This window comes from Halichoerus grypus, chromosome 5, assembly GCF_964656455.1.
Source record: "Halichoerus grypus chromosome 5, mHalGry1.hap1.1, whole genome shotgun sequence".
In the NCBI taxonomy this organism is placed as follows: Eukaryota; Metazoa; Chordata; class Mammalia; order Carnivora; family Phocidae; genus Halichoerus; species Halichoerus grypus.
In genome coordinates, this window is record NC_135716.1 from 168,374,149 (window position 1) to 168,399,032 (window position 24,884).

Consider the following 24,884-nt stretch of genomic DNA (forward strand, 5'->3'; position numbering starts at 1 on the left):
ACAGTCTCCTTGCAGAGAGGGCCCAGACCCAGACAGGGCAGGTTCCAGCCCGGCTCTGCCCTCATTTGTCTCCCGTGGGTTACTGCCTGAGCAGATGCCCCACCCATCCTGTATCCCGCTCCCCACACCCCCTTCCTCTTCCTCCTGGGTTCAGATCAGGAAGGGTTACACTCAGTGGAACAGGCAAGGGTGAGCTAACTGGCTGCTTCCACGTCCTGCCCCTGCCCTTCAAGTCTCTCCAGCCTCCTTGTCTTTCATAAATAAAGGCTGAGGCCCAGAGGATGCCCTCACCTCCTTGTTACACCCTGTTCACAACCAGAGCTGCAGAGCCCGTAGACTCCTTCTGCACTCCCATGGTGCCTGGGAAAGCCATAGGCTAGAGTCCCCAGAGCCCTGGGGTCCTGGGGCAGATAGAGCAATTGCTTCCCAGGGAGCAGTCCCTCCTCATGGTAGGGTCTCAGCCTTGAGTCAACATTTTTGGTTTTAATTTCGTTTCTCTTCCCTTTTTCCCCTCTTGTATTCCCGCCCCCCTCCCCCGACACACACACACACACCCACCACCCCTATTCTTTGAGTAAGAGATGCTGTCCTAGTTAGCTTGGGCTGCCATAACAAAATACAGACTGGGGTGCTTCAACGACATTTATTTTTCACAGTGTTGGAGGCTGGGAAGTCCCCAAACGAAGGTGCCAGCTGATTTGGTTCCTAGGTCCCTCTTCCTGGCCTGCAGACAGCTGCCTTCTCCCTGTGTCCTCACAGGGCAGAGAGAGAGCAGTCTTTCTCTTTGTCTTCTTTTCCTGTAGAGCCACTAATTCCATCATGAGGGCCCCACACTCGTAATCCCACCTAAACCCTATTACCTCCCAAGGGCACCGCTTCTCAATGCCATCACATTCCCAGGTGGAGCTTCAACGTATGAATTTTAGGGGGACACAAACATTCAGTCCATAATAGATGCTTATTGTAGAAGTTTTTGACAAATACAAAAAAGTAAAATGGAAGAAAAGTACAACCTATCCTACCAACTAAAGGGAAATAGTGTTTAGAAACTTCGAGCATATTTTCCTCAAGTATTTCTCAATACTTTATTTTTTTCAACACTTTAAAAAAATCATATATGCAACTTTGCATCTCATAAGCATTTTCCCATATTAAACAATCTCTATAAACATTTTATAAGATATATGTATTCACCCTTTTAAACGACTGAAAAATATTTTATCCTATAACTGTGCCATAATTTATGTGAGCAATCTCCTAATGTTGGATGCTGAGGTTTATTATTTTTACTTTTTTACTGTGATGAAACCTTTCTGTGTCTTGACTATGGTGGTGGTCCCACAAATCTACATGTAATAAAATTACATAGAACTAAATACACACACAAATGAGTACACATAAAACAGCGAAATCCAAATAAGTTGTGTGGATTGATGATTATACGAGATATTCTTGCCATCGAGCGAATGTGTGCCCTCAAAATTTCTATGTTGAAACTTAATCCCCAGTGTGATGATGTTAGGAGGTGGGGGCCTTTGGGGTGATTAGGTCAGGGGGGTGGAGTTTCTTCACCCATTCTGCCATGTTGAGGACAGCAAGATGCCCACCTCTGAACCAGGAAAGGGGCTCTTACCAGACAGGTAATCTGCCAGTGCCTTCAGCTTGGACTTCTCAGCCTCTAGAACTGTGAGAAATAAATGTATGTTTTTTAAACCACCCACTTTTTGGTGTTTTTGTTATAGCAGCCTGAACAGACTGAGATGGTTACCACTGGGGAAAACTAGGTGAAGGGTATAGGGAGTCTCTCAATATTACTTCTTATAACTGCATGTTAATCTAAAAATTAACTCAAGGGGTGCCTGGGTGGCACATCAGTTGAGCGTCGGACTCTTGGTTTCGGCTCAGGTCATGATCTCGGGGTCGTGAGATTGAGCTCCGTGTTGGGCTCAGCGCTGAGCGCGGAGTCTGCATGAGATTCTCTCTCCCCTCTCCTGCCCCTCCCCCTGCTCATGTGCGTGCTCTCTCTCTCAAATAAATAAATCTTTAAAAAATAAACAAATAAAAATTAACTCAAAAAGTTTTTAGAAATCCATTGTAGTGGACATCTTCTGTATGTGCCTATATACGTCTCAACTTCTAATTATTTCCTTTAGGTCGATTGCTATGAGAGAAATTGCTCATTAGAATCTACTCATTTCTACTCACTAGTAGAAAATAAGAGCTCTCGATCTCAGCACACTGGGGCTTCCTGGCTATCACCTAGGAAGCCTTGTGGGCACAGGAAACTGATCTGTATGTCAACAGAGGAGGAGGGACCATTGCCACCAGGGACAGACGAGTAGGTTCTTGGACCAGGGCACCCCTCCCTTAGCAGTGCTTGAATGAATGGGGACAGCCTATATTTGCCATTTCTGTGCTCCCAAGGTTGATTAACCTCTGTTCCAGTTAGCACATTGTTTCTTTAGGTGTATGATTATATTCTAGTGAATTACAGTCAAATCTTGTTGACCCTGGAGCCCTTCTATCTCATTAAGGCACTTTTTCTTAGCCCCTTATTCAGTAGACCTGGAAGGTTCTGGAAGGCTCCTGGCCCCTGTGAAATTGTATGCAGAATTTTGAGTGTATATTCAAATGTGCATTTTTCTGGAGAGAGGGTGTGTACATGTATCAGATTTTCAGAAATGGGTATTGTACTCAGAGTCTTGTACTCAGGGTTTCACATACATTATCTCATGTTATCCCCACTGAGTCAAGAACCTTGCCCCAAGTTATCAGTTTGGGCAAGTTAAAGAACCACTGCTTTCTTTCTTTCTTTTTTTTAAAGATGTATTTATTTATTTGAGAGAGAGAGAAAGAGAGAGACAGGGAACATGGTGGGGAGGGGCAGAGAGAGAATCTTAAGCAGACTCCCAGTGCGGGGCTTGATCTCCAGACCCTGAGATCAGGGCCTGAGCTGAAAACCAAGAGTCAGATGATTGACCGACCGCGCCACCCAGGCGCCCCAAAGAACCACTGCTCTGTGAATCTTTTCTGGGGTACAGTTGATGCCTGTCCTGTAAGGAGGTCCTGCCCCCCCCACCTTTTTTATCTTCCTAAATGATGAACACGTTATTGACAGCAATATACCCACACCCCACGCCAAGTGAAGCTGTGGAATGGCTTTGTTGATTCTTCCTACAGACTGAGCTCCACTGTCTGTCTCAGCATCTCTAGTTACCTGTTTTATTCTCTTATTTACAGATCCCTGTGTGAGCTCAAATTAGCTTGTGAACTAGTGTCTTGTGTCTGTGTCTTGCCCTCTTGCCCACTGTGGCGGCTTGGATGACATCTTCCGCTCTCCTGTCTTCCGAGAGGTAGGCCCGCTGTCTCTTTACTCTCCCTTTTACACCATCTGAGTCTAGAAACTTTAGGGTTGTTTTTTTTTTTTTTTTTTTTTAAGAGGGCCCCACGTCCTCTGGGCATCCTCCCTAAGGCATCCTTGCTTCCCATCTTGGCTTCTGTGGCCTGGATCACGCTGCTGTCACAGCTTTTTTCTTTTCTTTTTTTTAAGATTTTATTTATTTATTTGTCAAGTATGAGTGTGTCAAGCAGGGGGAGTGGGAGAGGGAGAAGCAGGCTTCCTGTGGAGTAGGTACTCGGGGCTCGATCCCAGGACCCTGGGATCATGACCTGAGCTGAAGGCAGCCGCTTAACTGACTGAGCCACCCAGGCGTCCCTAACTTTAGGTTTTCTGAAGGACCATTGGGTTGCTTTTTATCAAAAGTGGTATGCATTTCAATGTTAGCTTTCCAGTAGAAAGTCAGGCAAGAGGCTTTTCAACATTTGTTTATTCACTGAATATTCGTTGATTTTCCACATACTGTTCTAAGCACTACAGGTATGCTGAAAATCCTCGCCTTGGTGGAGCCTAGGTTTTAGGGGAAGAAAACAGATGGTAAACAAATAAGTAAAAATATAGTAGGTCAGAGGCTTTTAGGTGCTGAGCAGAGGAAGAAAATAGGGGCAGGGCATAGAGAGTGCCAGGGACGGGGCGCTGCATGTTTACTTCGGGTGGTCAGGGAAGGCCTCGCTGAAGAGTAACGAGTGAGCAAAGGCCTCTTGTGGTGTAGTGGAGAACATGTGGGTTTTGCGGCCAGACAGGCCCAAGTTCAAATCCTGACTCTCCACTTTTAACTGTGTGGCCTTGGGCTAGATCTTAGCTAGACCCAGCTTTAGTTTCTTCCCTTAACAGCATGAAGATACAAGTACCTGCTTCATGAGAATGCTGTAGGATTGGAACAAAAGAATATATAAAATGTCTGGCACCAAATACGTGAATGGGAGCCACTGTCCTAGCTTTTGCTACATGATCCTGAGGGTCCATCCAGTCCAGGTTCCCTTCGTTTTGGAGGAGGGTCTTACTTGGATCCAGAGTCCCCAGGGGAAGGGCTGGAGTCTCCTCCCTTCCTGAGTCCAGCACCAAGAGGAGGTCTGAACCTTCTCTAGTGATGATTTAGATGCACGCTGCTCTGCAGCAGTAATGTGAACACTCCTCTCCGAAAAGAGAGGCTTTTTGTTCTTAAGGAATATTCTTTGTATTTTTTTCTTTTCCCTTCCTGACAAGGGTGTGGTCTGCCATCCGTTCACTGATTGCAAAAACCTCCACTGATTCCACACCCTTGATCTATTTCCATCTCTCTACCATTTGTTTAAAATAAGGAGCTCATTGCTATTCTGCCCACGGCTGCGTCTAAATCATAACTGGGCTGGGAGTTGAATACATTTTTCTCTCTTCTGCTAAATACCACTTTTATCTTTGCGAGCCCACAAGCCCTCGGACCACAGTCTGCTTTAGCAGTCCAGGCGAGGGCCGGAGGACCCCTCCCTAGCTCAGAGTGAGCTTCCCTCCCCATGACCTGTGTGTCTCCCCCTGAAAATCCTCCCACACCTGGAGCTAGCCAAAGCCACCTTCCAAGCAGTCCCCTCCTGTTTTCACTGTCCTTCACTCCTTGGTGGGGGTGGGTGCTCTGTGAGCCTTTGCATCTCCAGTCTGTCCTGTGAAGACTTGAGTCTCAGCACCCTCTGGACTTACGTCTCCCCTTTTTTGACTCCTGTTATAGGAGGTAGAAGATTGGCAAAATGAGGGATTCAAGGAACCACAAAAAGCAATTTCATAAACATGACTTAAAAGCGACTTTTGATTCTAAAAAGAAATGATGTCATGCTCTAAATTCAGCCTGAAACTCGTGCTTTTTCATCTCTAATCTTTTCCCGTCTAAGCATTAACTCCTCCCACGTACCTCCTTTTCCTTCCCATGAGAAGGGTCAGCATTATTATCATCATTTTATAGACCATCAAATCAGCCCCACTGGGGAGGAAGGCAGTGGCTTGGCCCAGATTAGGATGTGAGGCTCCCCTGAGGACAGACGAGCCTGGAGTGTCCCTTGACTGCCTCATTATTTTAATCATTATGAATTTTTCCTTTTCAGTTAGCACTTGTGATAAGAAATCCTTGCCCCCACCATCGAAGTCATCGGGTCTAAGGAAAAAGATTAAGTGCCCCATTCTGTTGTTGGGACAACTGAGGGTCACTGGGAAAACAAAGGGTGAAGGCCCCAGAGAGAGTCGGGAGTACAGGATGGGGGATCAGAGCCAGCCTCTGCCTCAGCTGCAGAAATGGCCCTCTGAAGGAAAGGCTTCCCCAGCAGGGGAGGTGGGTGGCCGGAAACAGGCTCTGAAGCTAGTCAGCCTCTATTCAGTTCTGATTCTGCTCTTTCCTGGCTGTGTTCACCCTGGACAAGCTATTTCACCTTTCTGAGCCTCAGCTTCCCCATCTGTAAAATGGGAATCATAACATTTCTACCTTGAGATGTTGTTGTGAGGATTACATGAGATGATACGTAAAAAAGTGCCTAGCGCAGTGTGCAACAAACAGTAGCTGTAATTATTAAATGCCTCCAGTATGCTGGACACTGTGCCGGTCACTGGAAATACTTAACATGAATAAGGCAGATTCCTCGCCTTTGAGGAGTTGACTGTCTTGTGGATGGAACAGGCAAGCATTTACCACGCAGCGCATTGGGAGTGGCACTGTCTATGGCGGTGGAATAGATCTTCCTGTCTCTAGGCGAAATTATATGTGTGAGAACAGAGGCTGAACCCATGACCTTAATAATGGAAATGTAAAAAAAATCATAATAATAGCAAGTAGCAACTGGCCATTTCCGGGGAGAGGGTGTAAAATGTCACAGCGACCAGTGATTTCATTTTCTCCCCGGCAAGTCTGGTGATGAAAAATGGAAGCGCTGAGTGTGGCTTTTCTAGGGTCTTAATAAAAGTAATTGTCCCTAAGGCCCTGTGCATACCAACCCCTCCTCCAGCAAAGGCCAGCAGGGTCAGAACTGGTGTGGTATGGGCTCCCCACCCACCTCTTGGGGGGGAAAATAAGTAGCAAAATGGCCAAAGGGCGATTTGGGAAGAGGCTGCTGGCCAGAACCTGGTGAATCTAGTAAGCAGATCGCCGGGGCGCCCGGCTGGCTCAGTCGGTAGAGCATGTGACTCTTGATCTGGGGGTTGTGAGTCTGAGCGCCATGTTGGGCATAGCGATTACTTAAAAATAAATAAAGTGACCGCAAAGTAAGCAGATCATTTTTATGAGGTCAAGGAATTTAGGAAAATGCCTTTTTGCAGGTTTAGGTTAAAGTAGAACCCTCTCCACTGTGCTTCCTTCGGTTGCCTATGGGACGTGGCAGGAGAGGTGGGACTGGTATGACAGAGGGCAGTTTGCCCTGTCGCCCTGCCAGTGACTTCTGCCCACACATAGAGCTGCATCTGACGGCATGTCCTCGTGCAGGTTCAGACTTGAGGCCTTGTCCACCGTGCTTTGTTTGCCCTGTCATTTTTGTTTTTCCCCTCACATGCATATGATACTTTAACAGGGTCTGAATTCTTTTCAGCACTGGAAACCCACAGATTCTATAACACCTCTGTGAAGCAAATACCTGTCACTTCTTAGGAAACTGAGGCTCAGAGAAAGTAAACAATTTATCCAGGATGAAATCACTAGAATGTGGAAATCCCAAATCTGGAACCCAACTCTGCTGGCTATGAGCCCAGTGCTTCCACAGTTCTAGATGCTTCCTTCCCTAGGGCCATGGATTTGGGCTTTTGCCAAGAAGGAGAGCGTCCCCCAAAGGGCCGAAGATTTGTGTGGCCTCAAAGCTCCCTTCCTTGTCTCAATGCCCCCTTTCGTGTGGGAGGTCACAGGGACATGAGGAAGCCAATGGTGGGGGGTGGAATGAACCCCAGCTTCAGAGGCAGGAGGTCTGAGCCATCTCTCCTGTGACCTTGAGCAGGTCACTGTCCTTCTCAGAGTCTTGGGGTCCTTCTCTACTGTGGGGAGTCTCTGCCCTCTCCCTGCCTACCTCTTGGGTATGATGAGAATCAAAATGACAAATAACATCAGAAATGCTTTGAGAGTATGAAAAGCGTGGTAACAAATGCCAGGCACGATTCTGAACATCTTCATACAAACATGAGGGCTGGCGGCGCTCAGATTGTTTCTCTCTTGCACTCACTCAGTGCTGGAAAAAATGCTTACGGAATCCTTCCCCTGTGCCAGACACTGTGTTCAGTACTGAGGACCCAAGGAAATCTCCAGGCTTTGAGGAATTCAAAGGGAGAAGAGACAGATCTAGACAAAGAATGACAGGACCTAGATGTGAGGACTTTAAAATGATGTCCACAGTTGAGACCTCTCATTGAGGTGTCCCAAGGTGCTGTGGGATTTAGAAAGGGGTGTGGTGAGCAGCGGGTGGGACCAGAGAAGGCCCCACAGAAGGAAGATGAGTAGGAAGGTTTGCGGATGGGAGTGGAGAGGAAAGGACACGCACGAGTCTGTGGGTGGTGCAGCGTGCTTGCAGCGGGGGCTGCTCGAGGAAGCGTGGTGGCTGTTTCTTGTTGTCGGAATGGAGCCTCGTGGTCACCCTGGAGTTCTTTTTGCGGGGTGTTTAGGCAGGTATGTCTGTGTGTATTGGGTTGCCTTTCTGGGTTACAAGAAGCCTGTGTAAATGAAATTCGGTGACGGAACTTTGTTATGAGGGTCCCCTGGAGGGGGGCAGATTTTCTGTTGCTGTTTTAAACTGTCCCAGCTGCTACCCGGACAAGTTCAGGGTCCCTCGCTTCCAAGTCAGTGCAGTGCTGTTCAGGTTACAGCCTGAGCTGTAGGGTCCCGCCAGCTCTGTGAGCTCCTAGTGGTGGTGGTTCCTCAGAGAGAGGCCGGTTGCACTGGTTGGCTGCTGACTGGCATAACTGGCCCCAGGGTGCAGGGTTTTCAGCCAAGCCCCCAGGGCAGGAGTTGGTTTCCCTTGGGTCCAGCATCCACCAGCCATCCCATCCCGGGTCCAGACATGACTGGTTTTGATCACAGTCCACTACAGCTTTATACAGAGAGAACTCAGGACGCCTCCCTCAGAAGGAGCTGTGAATAGGGAAGGTAACTTCGCTTTCCAGAATTCATCTCAGGGATGGCATTTAATCTGCATAGACTGTGTTATTTATCCTGTGAGCCCTTTTCAGTTGGGACATTAGGGACCGAAGTTACCATTTCATGATTTCTTTTTTCTTTGCTCAGTCCTGATCTTGACCCAGTTTCCCCTACGGAGAGCTGTGTGGATTTCTGTCTTGGACAGAGAGAGTTGGAGCGGGGGAGCAATCTTTAGAGATCACAGTCCTACCTCACAGATGGGGAGAGTGGGGCCCAGAAGAGGCAACAGACTTGCTCAAAGTTGCACAGGAAGTTAGCTGCAAGGCTAGGCCCAGAACCAGGTCCGCTGACTCGAGTCAGATTTTTTTGGTTGGTATATAAAGGTCCTTCTGTGCTTTGGAAGTGTTCATGAACCCATCTGCTGTGTACGAAGCAATATGTCATATCCTGGGAAGAGACAGCCGTCTAATCCCTGTCCTCTAGGAAGTTACAGCCAGGGTAGCAGAACACAAATAGAAAAAAGATAGCTGTTTGATTTAAAACGGCCCTGGGGGAAGCCAATATAGTTATGCAAATTTGACTATGTCTCCGGGAGAGATCTGTAAAGTTCCGAGTGCCCGCCTAACCCTCCATGAGCTTCTGAGAAAGGTGATCATCAAGATTTTTTGTTTAGAAAAGGAAAAAAAAAAAAGATTTCAGTCTTGTTAGAACCAGACAGCCACAGCAGGACTTCTGGCCCAACCATAGGCCAGCAGAGAGCAGTGAGGAACCTGAGGGAATGCAAACGAGTAAGATGGGGGACCTTCTTGCAAGTGAACCTGTTCCCTAAGCCATCTGTTCTTGCAGATCCCTCCTAGCAGCCCAGAGCAACTAGGGAGCAAGACGGGGGTCTCTGAAACACAAATCACCAGTGGCGACAAGGCCATTGGGCAGGAGGCTGTTTGTCTTTCCTCTCTCTCAGTGGGTGGAGTTTATAAAGGACACACGGAGGATTTTTTCTGGCTGGCCCAGTGTCCTTCCCATGCAATGGCTAGGGGATGCTATCAGAGGCTCCTGGGAGTGGCAATGGATTGGCTTCCAGAAAGACAAGTTAAAACCCTGCTCCAAGGTAAGCTCCCGGAGCCTGGACCCTGGCAAATTAGTCTTTTGGCCTGGTTGCCATGGAGACAGACAGGCAGCAGCTGCGCTGGGAAAGGGACCAGCAGCTTCACCAACATCTAGGATTCTGAGAGAGCCATGGAAGGGGAGGGGGCTTGACACCGCCCTTTCTCCCCCAGATACAGAGGCTCCTGTCTGTCCCCCACCCCCCCCACCCCAGTACCCAGACTCAGAGGATCTGGTGAGTTGCCAGGGTCACAAAAGGGGCCACAGCAGCGCTGGCTCCTGAAACCCTGCTTTTCTTCTTCCAGGCCAGTGCCCTCCTGCGGCACCATAATTGTCTCCTGCTCAGCTTTGGGAGCAAACAGATCTTCCAGTGCTGAGCTCCTGGGCCCTGGGAGGGTTCCCCAGCTCCCTCCTTGGAGGTGAGTCCCAGAGTGTTGGCCACCGGAGGCCAGTTGGGCCCCATGCTCTGTCGCAGTCTCTCTGGAAAACCTGGCAGAGGCTATGTGGGGATATGACCAGTCATTGTCTGGGAAGGGAGCTTGAAGCTGAGCCTAGAGGGAACTCGGCAAATGATGGGGTTTATTGTTCCTTCATTTGATGCTAACTGATATCATTAATGTGTGGCTTGAAGCCTTGTCCTCCCTCGCCTGGTGGAAAACAGTCCCTGGCTCTCCCTTCCAATGGGTTATCTCTGGAAATTGAAGGTGGGAGAGCAGGGGCCTGGGATCCAGGTCACCTGCATCCACTTTCCCAGCAGAGCTGCCAGAAGGTTGTGTCTCAGCATCTCGGTTTCCTCTTTGGTAAGAGGAGAAATGAGCCTGGTATTATCTGGGGCTTTGCACGCCTGGGTGGTGCCTGTGACCAGGCTTGTTACCTAAGAGAGCAGAGCCCTAAAACAGGGACAGTGGAGAGCTGGAGAAATCCAGAGGCTGCTACCCATCAGCCAGGACTTTTGATGTTGCTGTTTTAATTATGAAGGTAGTTCATGTGTGGGCGTGAAGAAAAAGTCAGTGCCAAAGTATATAAAGTAAATTGGGAAAATGACCCATCACTTCAAGCCCCAATCCCTCATTCCTGCTGAAAACCATGCATAATTTTGTTATGTATCTTTTTAGATCTTTCTCTATGCGTATACGTTCCCCCTATATTATGTTTTAATTACACAAATGATATGAGAATACGTTGTCATTATAAGAGAAACAAACACCGCAGATAAATGTAGAGTCCAGAGCAGAAGTCTCCTTTTCAGCATATTCCCTTCCCCAAAGACAACTATTGGTAAAGTTTAACATCCTCCATACATTTATGTACAAACACAAACACCGAGTTTCAGCTTTCCTTTCTTTAGCATAAATGCAATCATAACATCCATATTCTTCTGCAAGTTGCTTTTCCTATCACAATAATACGTTACCCTGGGGCGCCTGGGTGGCTCAGTTGGTTAGGCACCGACTCTTGATTTTGGCTCAGGTCATGATCTCGGGGTCATGGGATCGAGCCTCACCTCAGGCTCCTTGCTCAGTGTGGAGTCTGCTGGAGATTCTCTCTCTCCCTCCTCCTCTGCGCTCTCTCTCTCAAATAAATAAATAAATCTTTAAAAAAATATATGTTACCCTGTAGATTTTTCCACGTTGATATACCTACCCCATTCTCCATAACTGCTGCTTAATATTCTCCATTATGGATATTCTGTACTAATTAAGTGGTCTCCTCTGATAGACACTTGAGTTGTTTATAATCTTTTGTTATTCATATTATGCTCTGAGCATTTGTGCATCTATCTATTTAGGGTTTATTTCTAGAAGTAGAATTGCTAGGTTAACATGTTTTTGTATCTTTAGTTTTTCTAAATACTGTGGGGATTTATTTTTAAGTGTGTGTGTGTGTATGTGTGTTTAATTATCCAAGACATGGATGCTCATTGCAAAAAAGTGGAAAAGTATAGAAAGCTGTGTAGGGAGAAAAAAATCACTCACAGTCCCTCCACCCACTTGCCACAATTGTTTACTTTTTGGCATGTTTGCTTCCAATTATTTCCTATGTCCTACTGTTGTTACAGTGATCAGATCATACTGCAGAGATCATTTCTGTCCAGCTTTTTTTATTTAACATAATACACATTTTCCTATGTCACTAAAATGTTTTTGTAAGCATCCTTTTTATGATTTCATGATAGGCATTGCATGTACATACCATAATTCCTTAGCTATTCCTCTGTTGTTGGACTTTTGAATTGCCTATATCTTTTTCACTGTTACACCTCAGTGAATATCTTTTTGTATAAATCTTTGAAATCCAGTAATTTCCTTAAGCTAGATTCCCAAAAGGAGAATTACTGGGTCTAGAGGTAGGATTTTAGTGCATCTGTTTTTTTAAGTGGAACTTTGAATTGCTAATGGGCACGCATGGTACATAATTCCAAAGGTACTATTCCACTACGCAATGAAAAAAAATGTCTATATCGTATTTTTTCCCTCAGCTGTGGTGTTCCTCCATAAAGGCAACACTATTACCTGGTTTCTTGTGTATCTTTCTTAGAAAAAATATATATATACATATATATATATATTCCTGTTTTCATTCTTAGAAAAAAAAATATATACATATATATATATTCCTGTTTTCATACAGAAATAGCATACCAGATGCATACTTTTGTACTTTCTCTCTTCACTTAATATTTTTTGATGATTGGTCCATATATAAAAAGAACTGCATCATTTTCTAGAAATATTGCATAGAATTTCTTTAAATGGATGTGCCATAATGAATTGTATTGAAATGTTTTTAGGTTGGTTCCCATCTTTCGCTGTTGGAGCTACGCACTAAGGAATGTCCTTACATATATACCATTTTGACCCTGTGCTAGTGCATCAATCTATAGAATAGATTCCTTTGAATGGAATCGCTGGGTCCATGGAAATGTGCATTTTCCATAATGCTAGCTGGTGCGGTCTCCTTAGAAGGTGCCAATTTCCTCATTAAAGGGCAAAGAAAGTTTTTAAAGCTCTCGATTCAAATGGCCAAACTGCTTTCCAGAAAAGTATTACCTATTTACACTCTTGCCAGCAAAACACCAGCGCTCGGTTCCCTCCTCCCACTGAGTAAAAATAGCATGCCGGTGTTTGTGGGGTTTGTGCTCAGTCATCCTTTTTTCAAAAGGATCTGTGAAAGACTAGTGGAAGTGAGCAAATAGTTAATTTTTAAACCTAAAACAGTTTTTTTTTTTTAAACACATATTTTAAAAATGTCCTAATCCCACTTTTGCCACTCTGTATGTGTGATCTTGGGAAACTGCGTGTCCTCTCTGAGACTAAGGTCTTAGAGTTGTCCAGAGGAGGAGATGAGATCATGCACATAGTACAGTGCTTGACATATAAAAAGGGCTCAAAACGTGGTCCCTAAGAAGAAAAGTTTGCTAAGGAAAAAAATGCCAGCCCTCCAAGTAATCCCAAGTGTGAGGGGAAGGGAGCCTTCCAGGCTCTGAAAAGAAGGCTGGGCGGTGCCAGCTTTGTTCTTTCCCTCAAATTCTCCCTCTGGTCTTTCCTGCCTTGAAGAAAAAAAGGGAAATCTGGCCAGCAGCCCCTGGGGAGAAGCACCTCACACCAAGACTAGCTCTTAAGAGGGGCTGGGATCTGGGACCTCACCCAGTTTCCCCTTGTGCACCTCGGAGGAGGAGCGCAGGCAGGGTTAGTCTTCATCCTCCATGGGGGTCCCTGTCGCAGAGCCTCCGCAGACCCGATCGGAGCCTGGGAAGTGAGAAGTGCTGGCCCAGCCTTGTGTCTCTTACTCCGAGCGGCCGGGCTCCAGCATCTCAGAGCTGCCCCGGTGGGCGCAGCCCTGTGGTCCTTGGGACTTGTTGTTAGTGCCGTTCTCTACAGCGTTCGCTCCCTTCCAGCCACTCAAGCGCTGGCTGCGGGGGGGGGGGGGGGGGGGGGCGCCCGGGCAGAGCCAGCCCACCCTCAAGGTGCTGCAAGTGGCAGGGAGGGGTCGCCGGGGCTCGTGCTGGGTGCTGGGTGCTGCGCTCGGCTGGGCGAGCCTGGGATGCAGGGTGGCCTTCGTGGGCTCCGCACCTGCACGAGTCCCAAGAGGCTTGCCCTCCCCCACCTCCCAGAGCGGGGCTGATGCACTGAAAAATCAGCTGCTTAGAGACGCCATTTCTGTCCCCACCCTTGTCTGGGCTGGAAGAGCCAATCACATTCCTGTGTGGAGCTGTGAAAGCTGCAGGTAGAAACCGCCTCGGGTGGGAGAGCAGATCCGTGGAGCACAGTGAAGCCATTTTCTGGGAGGATTTGGAGCCATTTCCACTCACAGTAAAATCAGCATGCTGGAGAATTTCAGCCATTCCCTCCCCACCCACCCCCTTCTACCACAGCCTTTCCCTTGATTTTCCAGGGAGAACGGACAGTGACCATATGGTGTGGTACAAACATTGAGCCCTGTGGAGCCAGGGGGTGTGGGGGCTACTCTTGGCCCTGAACCCCCAGCCTGCTCTGTAACTGAGAAAGCAGCCCTAGGCCTGTCTTCTCATTTCTAAAGATGCAATGAGGAATAGAGTTAGACCATGTCAGGTATTGGTGAGGTTGTGGGGAAATGGGTTTATACCCTGTGCCCTGACAATTCTATTTCTTGGTTTCTACCCTGGAGAAATATTTAGATGGTATATTCAAGGAGGCTGGCCACTGCAGGATCATATCTAATAACAAAGCACTGAAAACAGTTCAATGACCATCAATAGGGAAAGTATAAATAAGAGTCTGTTTTCATAATGGGCCACTATATTGCAGTTAGAAGGAATAAATTGGATCTATATATGCGGGGACATGGACAGAGCTCAAAATATATTAAGACAGAAAGTTGCAGAATAATGCATACAGCATAATACAACTTTTGCAACATATCAAACAGAACTGTGGTATATTAAAACATATATAATGCATTTTTTAAAAAATAAAAAGATACATTCCCATCTCATAAGAGTGGCTTTCTCTGGGGAGAGGAGCAGGGAGTTGGGATAGCCAGTGGAGGTGAAAGTGAATTTGAGCTTTCCTTATAACATTCTGATTTTTTATTTAAAAAAAAATGACAGTGCGTTCATATATTGCCCAAGGAATTTAAAACTATAGAGTCATAAAGAGAACACTGGGGAACAAAATATGTCAAAATGTAAACAATGGTTGATTCCAGATGGTGGGGAATGTGAGTAATTGTCTTCTTTGTACTTTTGGGGGTTGGTTTTGGTTTTTAAAATGCAGGGAAGGAGTTCAAGAGTGACTGTAAGACCCGTCAAGTCCCTCAGCTCAAAGAGCCTGTGATCTTGTGATTCTAGGTCAGCATCCCTGAAGTCCTTGCCCCCCGCTGAAGGGTTTTCAAGGGCCCTTGTGCTCCTGCCCCAGCCATCCCCCAGGCTTGAATCCAGTCTTACCAGTCAAAACCTGAGACCACTTGTGGTTCACTACTGTGCTTGGCTGACTCTCTTTTCTGGGCATTTAGTTGCCCTGTTTCCTCTTCCTGGCACCTTCTTCCCCTTCTGGAGACTACCAGAAGCTAGAAGCATAGCAGATTCTCCCTCATAGCCCTCAGAAGGAACCAACCCTGCCATCACCTTTGATTTCGGACTTCTAACTCCTAGAACTGTGCACCAATACATTTCTGTCAGGGGCTCCTGGGTGGCTCAGTCTGTTGAGTGTCCAACTCTTGTTTTCAGCTCAGGTCATGCATGATCTCAGGGTCCTGGGATCAAGCCCCACAGTGGGTTCTGCATTCAGCAGGGAGTCTGCTTGAGGATTCTCTCTCTCCCTCTCCCCCTCCCACCACTCTCTCTCCCCCTCTCTAAAATAAATAAGTAAATCTTAAAAAAAAACAAAAACAAAAAAACACTAAATTCTTGTCATTAAGGCCACCACCCAGCTCCAGCTTGTGACACTTTGTTAAGGCAGCCCCAGGAAAGTAATACACCCCACACCCTCCTGCTTAGATGGGGGCCGTACTCTCCAGAGATCTGAGTTGGCTGGTGCCCATGCTGGCAATGGATTTGAAGGAGGGGGCGGGCAGAAGAGCACTTAGGAGGCTGCTGTGGTAATCCAGGAGCGTGGTGGGGTCTGCCAGGGCCCGGCAGTGCTGATGCTTACTAATCGATACAAGGGCTTAGCAATAAGCCAGTGAAGGCCTATAAATCAACCCGAGTTCCAGTGACACATGAGCGTTTCTTCCCCTTGTGTATTCGCTCTTTTTCAGCATCCCACCCTTCTCCTGACACCCCAGCCCCCTGCACCTTCTGGCTTGAATTCTACTCAGTCTATACTTCACCCGCATTCCAATGGGTGTGATTTCAGCAGGCTTGGCTTCAGCTTCCTGTGACAGCTGTAACCTCTGTTCTCACTGAATTGCTAAGATTGCTGATAAATGCCAACTGCTGGGAAGTTTTCTAAGTAACTGGGAACATGTCCTCATGCCAGGCCATGGAGAAGTGGGCTATGGAATGGCCCAGAAATTTAATGAATTAAAAGTAATCTGTAAACCCCCTCTGTATTTAGGCCTACAGGTGCCCATTCAAGAAAAAGACTAGATCTTATGAAATGAAAGCCATTGCCCTAGCCCCATTTGGGAGGAACAGTCCACTTACTTGCCCAAAGCGCCAGAGGCCCAGGAGAGGGCGAGTGCTGCAGCCTCGCCATCCCCACACCATCTTTCTTGCTCACATTTTGATTATTTGGAAAAAGGTTGGTTGGACGAAACAATAGAAAGCAGTCACCTCAGGCTCCACATTAAAAGATAGGTCACTGGGTAAGGAGACACGATGCTACAAACAAGGTGGTATCCTAAGTTGGATCCTGGATCCAAAGGGAAAATGGAGAATCCAATTAAAGCTAGCCATTTCGTTGTACCAGTGTTAATGTTTTAGTTTGGATAAATGTTCTATGATTATGTAAGATGTTAACGTTAGGGCAAGCTGGCTGAAGAGTATATGAGAATTCTGTGTACTATCTTTGCAACTCTCTGGAAATCTGAAATGATTTCAAATTAAAAGCTTAAAAACAAGTAAAAAATATATATATATTTTAAAGATTTTATTTATTTATTTGACAGAGAGAGAGCAGCAGAGGGAGAAGCAGACTCCCCACTGAGCAGGGAGCCCGATGCGGGGCTCGATCCCAGGACCCTGGGATCATGACCTGAGCCGAAGGCAGACGCTTAACCGACTGAGCCACCCAGGTGCCCCTCAAAATATATATTTTTAAATGTCCCTGGCATGGTACTTTTTGAGTTGCAGGAGACTAGACTCCAGGATAAGCCCTCAGTTATACTGTCGACCCGTGGCCCTAAGTGTTGTTTAGTGGTCAAAAAGACATCAGCCAAAAGATTCAATATATGCTGAGTGTCTGTCTATTCATGGCACTGTAGGGATACGAGGAGGAAATCGTATGTAATCCTGCTCTCAAGAAACTCATTCTCTAGTGAGGAGGACAGAGATGTGTATGGACCGACTCAATACCAGGCATAATATGGAGGAGTCAGAGAGATTAATCAAGACCTTGAGGGTGGAGAGGATTTCAATAGACACAGAAGCCAAGGGACTCCAGGCTGAGAATTAGTATCAGCAAAACACTGAAACATATTAGGTGCATGACTTTTCATGGAGCTGGGAATAGTGCAATAAAACTGAGACTTGGAGGGGGTCGTGGGAGGGTAGGGGTTCCAGAGACAGGAGTACCTAAGATCAGCCAGGAGGATAAAATTCTTTTCTGTTTTTACAATACAATGTTTTCATATTAATAAAAATAATGTATGTTCACTTTAAGAAGTTTGGAAATTTCAGAATAGTACAAAGAAGAAAACTAAACTCAATTGTTATTTTACCCTCCAAACAAATATTTTGGTGCCTTTTATTTTGCTCTTATCTTACTTGAGTTCATATCGTACACGCAGTTTGGTAGCCTTTGTTTGTTTCTTTCATTAGCATAATATCACAAGCCTTTTCCCATCTCATTAAAGAAGATTCTTAAGGCATGAAGGGAGTCCACCTTCCTCCTAATGCAAGAATCCTTGCATTCCCAGCAGTTGAATGACAAATCTTTGTCTGGATACCTCCCATAGCAAGAATCTCATTCATTCTTATGAGGTCCATTCTGTTGTTAGCTAACTCCTTCCATGCATCTTAACTGTGCTACCCTATGACTATCCTTTTTTGAGATGACAGATCTTCAAATACATCAAGAACCCAAGAGTCTCAGGGTTTAATTGATCTTGAAGTAGACTGCAGTTAGCTCATGGAGGGTCTCAAATGCCATGCCAAGGATGACCCTTGGGACTATAAATCCAAGGGAGTCATCAAAAAAAAAAATTTTTTTTTTTTTTTTTTTAGATTTCAGGAATTTGTATGTTTCTCAGATGATGTGCCCCAAAGTTTAATCCATCAAATATTTTCAAGCAGAAAAGTGGCACGATCAGAGATGTGCTTGATGACTAACACTATAACTCTCACCTATTGAGGGTTTATTACGCATCAGACACAATGCTAGGTACTTTACATTTAGTATTTCAGGTTGTTGTTCCTGACGACAACCCTATGAAGTTGGGGCATTATCCCAATTTCACAGATGATGAAATGCAGGCCTAAAAAGGGAGAAGTCGTCTGCCCATGCTCACATGAGTAATAACTGAACAGTCCCTGGAGCATCATTTAAAGCACAGGATTCAAATTCTTGCTGTGACATGAATTAGCTGTGGGACCTTGGACAAATGTCTAAAGTTCTCCGGGCCTTTCTCCCCAGTCTGGAAAATAATAGAGTTAGCCAGCTAAAAGCATAGACTTGGAGCCAGGCTGCAAAAGCTCTGCACTTCTGTGTAACCTAGTCGGACTAGTGATTCAATCTCTGCAGGCCTACTGCTAACATTTGGCAGACTCGAGGAAGGAGGATAAAAGAGAAGCCCACATACCTTAGGTCTAAGTATGTAAGAGTTATAAATCAAGCTCACAAACTATTTTTAAAAAATATATGTTTTATCCTTCTACCTTGAGAAATATACCTCCGTAATAAGCTAGAATGTCAGGTTTTAAGTTGAGAATTCTTGGATTCCTTGGAGTTTCAGGTTAGAGCGTGGCAGAGCCAGCCCCCTTCACTTCCTTTTCCTGGCCCTCATGCCCAGGTTCTGTCCCTACCCCTTACAAGTAGCCAGCCCTGCACTCAGGCAGGGAAGTTTGCCCTTGGGAGGATGAACCAGGAAGGTGCTGGCGGAGATGCTGAAAGTGGACTCAGGTCATTTGGACAGGGGATTCTAGAGTCCCGGATACCTACAGTGTGGTTTCAAAGGGTTGCCCAGGTTCCAGGTGGGCTCATATCCTTGGCCCCAGGGGAAAGCTTGCCTGGGAGAAGTGGCACAGCTGGAGGGTCAGAGTGCAGCCCTTGAAAGTGCAGGGCCTAGGGCAAGGACCCTGTTTGGTACGTCTAAGGAAGATAATGTCTCTCTGTGTCTCAGTTTCCTTTAGGATGACCAGCTCATCCAAGGTTTGGCTGGGACTTTCCTACTTTTAGCACTGAAAGTCCTACATCCCAGAAAAACCCTCAGTCCTGGGCAAGACAGGGTAGTTAGTCACCCTCCTTTCCTCAGCTTTACAGTTAGGCTAATAATATTTCATAAGATCGTTATGAGGATTAAATGAGTTATCTCATGGAGAGTGTTTAGACCAGTGCCTGCCTCATGGTAACATTCTGTATGTTAGCTATTATCATTTTTTTCCCATTATTTTTATTGTATTAAAATACACATAACAAAAAAATACACATATAAAATTTGCCATCTTAACTATTTTTTTAAGATTTTATTTATTTTAGGGCGCCTGGGTGGCTCAGTTGGTTAAGCGACTGCCTTCGGCTCAGGTCATGATCCTGGAGTCCCGGGATCGAGTCCCACATCGGGCTCCCTGCTCAACAGGGAGTCTGCTTCTCCCTCTGACCCTCCCCCCTCTCATGAGCTCTCTCTCTCTCAAATAAATAAATAAAATCTTTAAAAAAAAATTAAAAAAAAAAGATTTTATTTATTTTAGAGAGAGAGTGTGTTCAAACGGGGGCAGGGGCAGAGGAAGAAGAGAGAGAGAATCTCAAGCAGACTCCCTGCTGCATGTGGAGCCCCATGGGAGCCTCGATCCCACGACCCCAAGATCATGACCTGAGCCAAAATCAAGAGTTGGATGTTTAATTGGCTGAGCCACCCAAGCGCCCCCTTAACTATTTTTAAGTATTCAATTCAGGGATATTAAATACATTCATAATGTTGTGCAGTCACCATCACCACCCATCTCCATAACTCTTTTCACCCTGTAAAACTGAAATTCTGTACCCACTAAATAATAACCCCCTAGTTCCTCTTCCCTCCAGCCCCGGCAACCATCATTCTACTTTCTAAATCTCTATGATTTTTGACGACTTTAAGCATCTCATATAAGTGGAATCATACAGTATTTTTATCTTTTTGTGACTGGTTTATCTCACTGAGCATAATATCCTCAAGGTCCATCCATGTTGTAGCCTGTGTCAGAATTTCCTTCTTTTTAAGGCTGAATGATATTCCACTGTATGGACATACCATTTCACTCATGTGTATATCTGGAAATGGACACTTGATTTGCTTCCACATTTTAGCTATTGTGAATAATGCTGCTGTGAACATGGGTGTACAAATATCCCTTCAAAACTCCGCTTTCAATTATTTTGGGTGTATACCCAGAAGTGGAATTGCTGGATCATATGGCAATTCTATTTTTAATATTTTGAGGAACTTCCATACTGTTTTCCACAGTGGCTATACCATCTGACATTCCCAACAATGCACAAGGGCTCCAGTTTCTCCACATCCTCTCCAGCACTTGTTATCTTCCGTTTTTTGTTTTGTTTTGTTTTGTTTTATAGTAGCCATCCTAATGGGTGTGAGGTGGTATCTCATTGTGGTTTTGATTTACATTTCCCTAATGATTAGTGATGTTGAGTCTACGGCCATCCCACCCTGAGCGCGCCCGATCTCGTCAGATCTCGGAAGCTAAGCAGGGTCGGGCCTGGTTAGTACTTGGTTGGGAGATTAGTGATGTTGAGCATCTTTTCATGTGCTTATTGGCCATTTGTATATTATCCTTGGAGAAATGTCTATTTAAGGCCTTTTTTTGTTCATATTTGAAGTAGGTTGTTTGTTTGTTGAGTTTTAGAAGTTCTCTATGTATACTGGATGTGAATCCCTTATCAGATATATAATTTGCAATTATTTCCTCCCATTCTGTGGGTTGCTTTTTGATTCTGTTGATACTCTTTTGATGCACAAAATTTTAAATTTTCATAAAACCCAATTTGTCTATTTTTTTCTTTTGTTGTCTGTGCCTTTGACGTTACATCTAAGAAATCATTGCCAAATTGAATGTCATGAAGCTTTTGCCCTATGTTTCCTTCTAAGAGTTTTATAGTTTTATAAACATTTAGACCTTTGATCCATTTTGAGTTGATTTTTGTATATGGTGTGAGGTAAGGGCCCAGCTTCATTCTTTTGCATGTGAATGAATATCCAGTTTTCCCAGCACCATTTGTTGAAAAGTCTGTCCTTTCCCTATTGAATGAATCTTGGCCTCCTTGTCAAAAGTCATTTGACCCCATATGCAAGGGTTTATTTCTGGGCTCTCTATTCTTTTCCATTGGGCTGTATGTCTGTCTTTATGCCAGTACTACACTGTTTTGATTCCTGTAGTTTTGTAGTAAGTTATGAAATCAGGAAGTGTGAGCAGCTTTGTTCTTTTTGTAGCAATTATCATTTTAAAGGTTCTGTTCTACTAGAAAATGCTAAGTTTCCATAATTGGAGGCTTGGGCGAGAAAGAGGGAAGAGTTGAGTCTGACTGAAGTTTTAAACCTGGAGGGTGAGTGTCTAGCAAAGCCACCAGCTAAATGGGAAACTGTGAAGGTTAGGACTCGGAGCGAGAGGACTGGCAGGAACAGCGACATCTTGGCCGTCATTCCACTCACACATTTAATATGGGTGCCCTTTCCAACATTTCGCTGACTCAAAAATGCCATTGATTTTTAAGATACCATTATTTTATGTCCCTCTAAGAAAATAGGCTGTCACTAATTATGACATGCTATTTATTGACCATGAGGTCTAGCCAATTTCAGAGACACAAAAATGTGGGGAAAACATACATCTTAGAATTAATTAAATAAGATGCATGCCAGGCACTGTGTCAAGCGTCATGGGAGGGGAGTGGGATACAACCAAGAAAAAGACCCTGCCTTCAAAAGGCTTCCAATCTCATAGCAACACCTGCAGACACTTCTACCACAGGACAGAGTAGGAGGAGCACTACTGTGTGGACACCAGAGCTGTTCTGAGATCAGCTGCTGCTTGTCAAGTATTTATAGGAATTATTAATATAGACAGAATTGACAGCCACGTCTTTCTTGGGATTTCTAGTCCTCCCCCTCCTTTTCCCTGATGCCTGAAATTTCTAGGGACAAAGCCTTTCAAACCATTTTTGAATGAATTGAGACAATGAATTAAAACACCACAAAGTGAGTGTGGAACTAGTACATCTCCCATGGAAGGCAATTTGGCACTGTCCAAATGACAGATGTGTTTGCCCTTTGACCTCACAATACCACTCTCGGAAAATGTCTTACAGATCTACTCACCCATGTGGAAAATGCCATATATATATATATATGTGGTTATTCATAACAGCAGTGTTTGAAATAGCAAATAATTGGGAATAACCTAAAAGCCATGGAGAAGGCACAGGTTAACTAGATTATGGAATATTCATACAGTGAATCCCAGATCAAGGAAACGCTTGATGTACGAACAGGGAAAAGATCCCTGACATGTATCGTGAAGTGAAAAAATGCTAAGTGCAGAACCGTTACAGTTGACTGCCATTTGTATGATGAAGGGGGACTAAGAATACACATCTAGAAACTTGTTGAAGAAACTCTAGGATACCCAGGAAACTGATGACAGTGGTTATGGTTGGGGAGGGTTGATGGATTTGGCAGATCGGGACAGAAAAGGGAAGAGGACTTTTTATTCTTTCTTTCTTTCTTTTTTTTAATTTTAAGATTTTATTTATTTTTAGAGAGAGAAAGCATGAGAGGGAGAGAGAGAGATCATGAGCAGTGGGGAAGGGCAGAGGGAGAAGCAGACTCCCCGCTGAGCAGGGAGCCCAAGGTGGACTTTTTCCCAGGACCCTGGGATCACGACCTGAGCTGAAGGCAGACGCTTAACCGACTGAGCCACCCAGGCACCCTTTTTAGACTTTATTTCTAAACTACATGAATGGGTTATCCAAAATGTTAAATTAATTGAATTTTTAAAAACATCGAATAGGAAGAGTTAACCCAGTGACTCTGATTCCTAACAAAGTGTGGGAATTCATCCATCCATCCATCCATGCATGCATGCATTCATTCAATAATCCATTCATTCATTCCATAACCTATAGTAATCAAGCGACTACTTGTAACTAGAGTAACAAGTAACTCTAGCGACAAGAGTTAACACATGCCAGGCATCGTGCTAAGCGCCCTCATGTACATCATCTCATTTAGTCCTCACCACCCTTCTAGGGAGCAGGTGTCTAGCAGCACAGAGGAGGAGACAGAAGATGACAGAGGTGGTTCTTGCCTCAAGTCAGCTGCACACATGCAGGTCCCACCGTCCTGGGCCAGGCCCCGTTCTGGGCCCCAGGGATGATGAGACCCTGGCACAGGCCCCGCCCTCTGGGACTTAATCGTCTCCTGAGGGAGAGGGCGTGTGAAATAGATTCACAGACAGGGCTTGAACAGGGACGGGAGTGTTAGAGCACAGTGCCTAAGGTTTAGGGGACAAAGGGAACAGAGAGGCTGGGGACAAGGAGAAAACCTCTCCCACAATATCCTTTTGCCAAGGACAGGCCCCGTAAGCGCTGGAACCCGGCGGCGCCCAGGCGAGCGACAACCCCGGCAGCCTCAGACCCAACAATGAACAAAGGCTGCGGTGCTCTGTAAGAACAGAGGAGGTTTGACAACAGCCCGGCTCGTTTGATCAGTGTAGACATCCCTTCTAGACTTTGAAGCCTGAAGTGCTCTCCTTTAGCTGTCTACACAGATCAAATAAGCTGGAGGGCTGCCATATCTTGACTTCACTTTGTGCTAATCCATAGTCACAGCGAGCTCCACAGCAATCCGACCACACCATCTGAGCAGAGGCAAAAATAATTCTCATGGGCAAAGATAGGCAGTTCCAAGATGGGAATGTTAACTCCTTGCTGCCACTTCAGGAGGGAGTGGCTTTTGAAGGGAGTTTTAGCCAGCTTCCCGGAAAGGAGCTTCTGTCCCTCTCCATGAAGTGGCAAAGCTGTTTTCTCGCCTTCGAGTTGAAAGCCCTTCCTATTCCAGGGCTCGTATAGGAACCTCTATAGACAGAGGTGACAATTAATAGCTGTGGTCTGGCTCTCAGAAAAGCAGCCCCACCTAGGAAACTGGGATCACCTCACCACACATGCACCTTTTTATGCAAAGGATTGTTAAAGGGGCACACTTACCCGCCCCCGCCCCCTCAGGCCTCAAGCAGCAGTGAGGAGCTCAGGAAATCCTTGTGGCAGGACTAGGCATCTAACAACAAACCCACCAGCTAAGTAGCATTGTTACAAAAGATTAAAAATCTCCATGAGTTCTAACATCTTCGTTCCTAGCTGTGGTTTCCATGGAAATAGACATCTGCTCTAGGGAAAAAGGGAAGGTGGGGGGAAGTGGTGTAAGTGCTTTAAAATAATCAGTGTTTTGAAAGATTTATTTTTTTTTCCTGTCACAACATTAATAGTCAGAAACGTAAGATTTTTGCATGGCAATTTCTTGTATTTAAAAGAAATATACATCAGATGGGTGGGACCTTCCTCTGCAAACCTCCAGTTCAAGTAAAGACTTCAAGATAAAGGCTGGTTCGGGGATAATAGACCTCTTGGCCTTGGGTTCCGGTGCTCGTTTGTGTTGCCTGCCAATCTGTCATTTTCCGGTGAGCTCTATACCCACCCCGCTCCAGGCTTTCTAACGATTTCTGAGATTTTGCTCAGAAAACTGACAGATGGAAACACCTGGCCGTTTTGTAGCTAGGTTCGGTCTGAGAGGGAGAAGGCTTTCAGGGCTTAGAATCTGAATTATTCCTGGTCTTGCTCACATGCTAAAGGAAAACCACTTCGATTGGGGGCGGGCGAGAGACTGACCCCACACAAGGGCGATTGTTGGAGAAAATGCTACAACAAGCATATTTCAGGCAACAGCAAATGGCTGTTTGCTTTGTGTGGT

The 24,884-nt window shown here is 45.5% G+C and overlaps 1 long non-coding RNA gene across 1 annotated transcript; it reads right to left on the reverse strand.

Annotated features, from left to right (window-relative positions):
• Positions 1-3,397: 3,397 nt before the first annotated feature.
• LOC118550037 (uncharacterized) lies at positions 3,398-24,224 on the reverse strand. Its single transcript, XR_004924371.2, has 4 exons — positions 24,125-24,224; positions 5,980-6,097; positions 4,948-5,090; positions 3,398-3,907 (listed from the first exon to the last, which is right to left on the reverse strand). It is a non-coding gene; the product is annotated as an uncharacterized LOC118550037 (long non-coding RNA).
• Between the last annotated feature and the right edge of the window lie 660 nt (positions 24,225-24,884).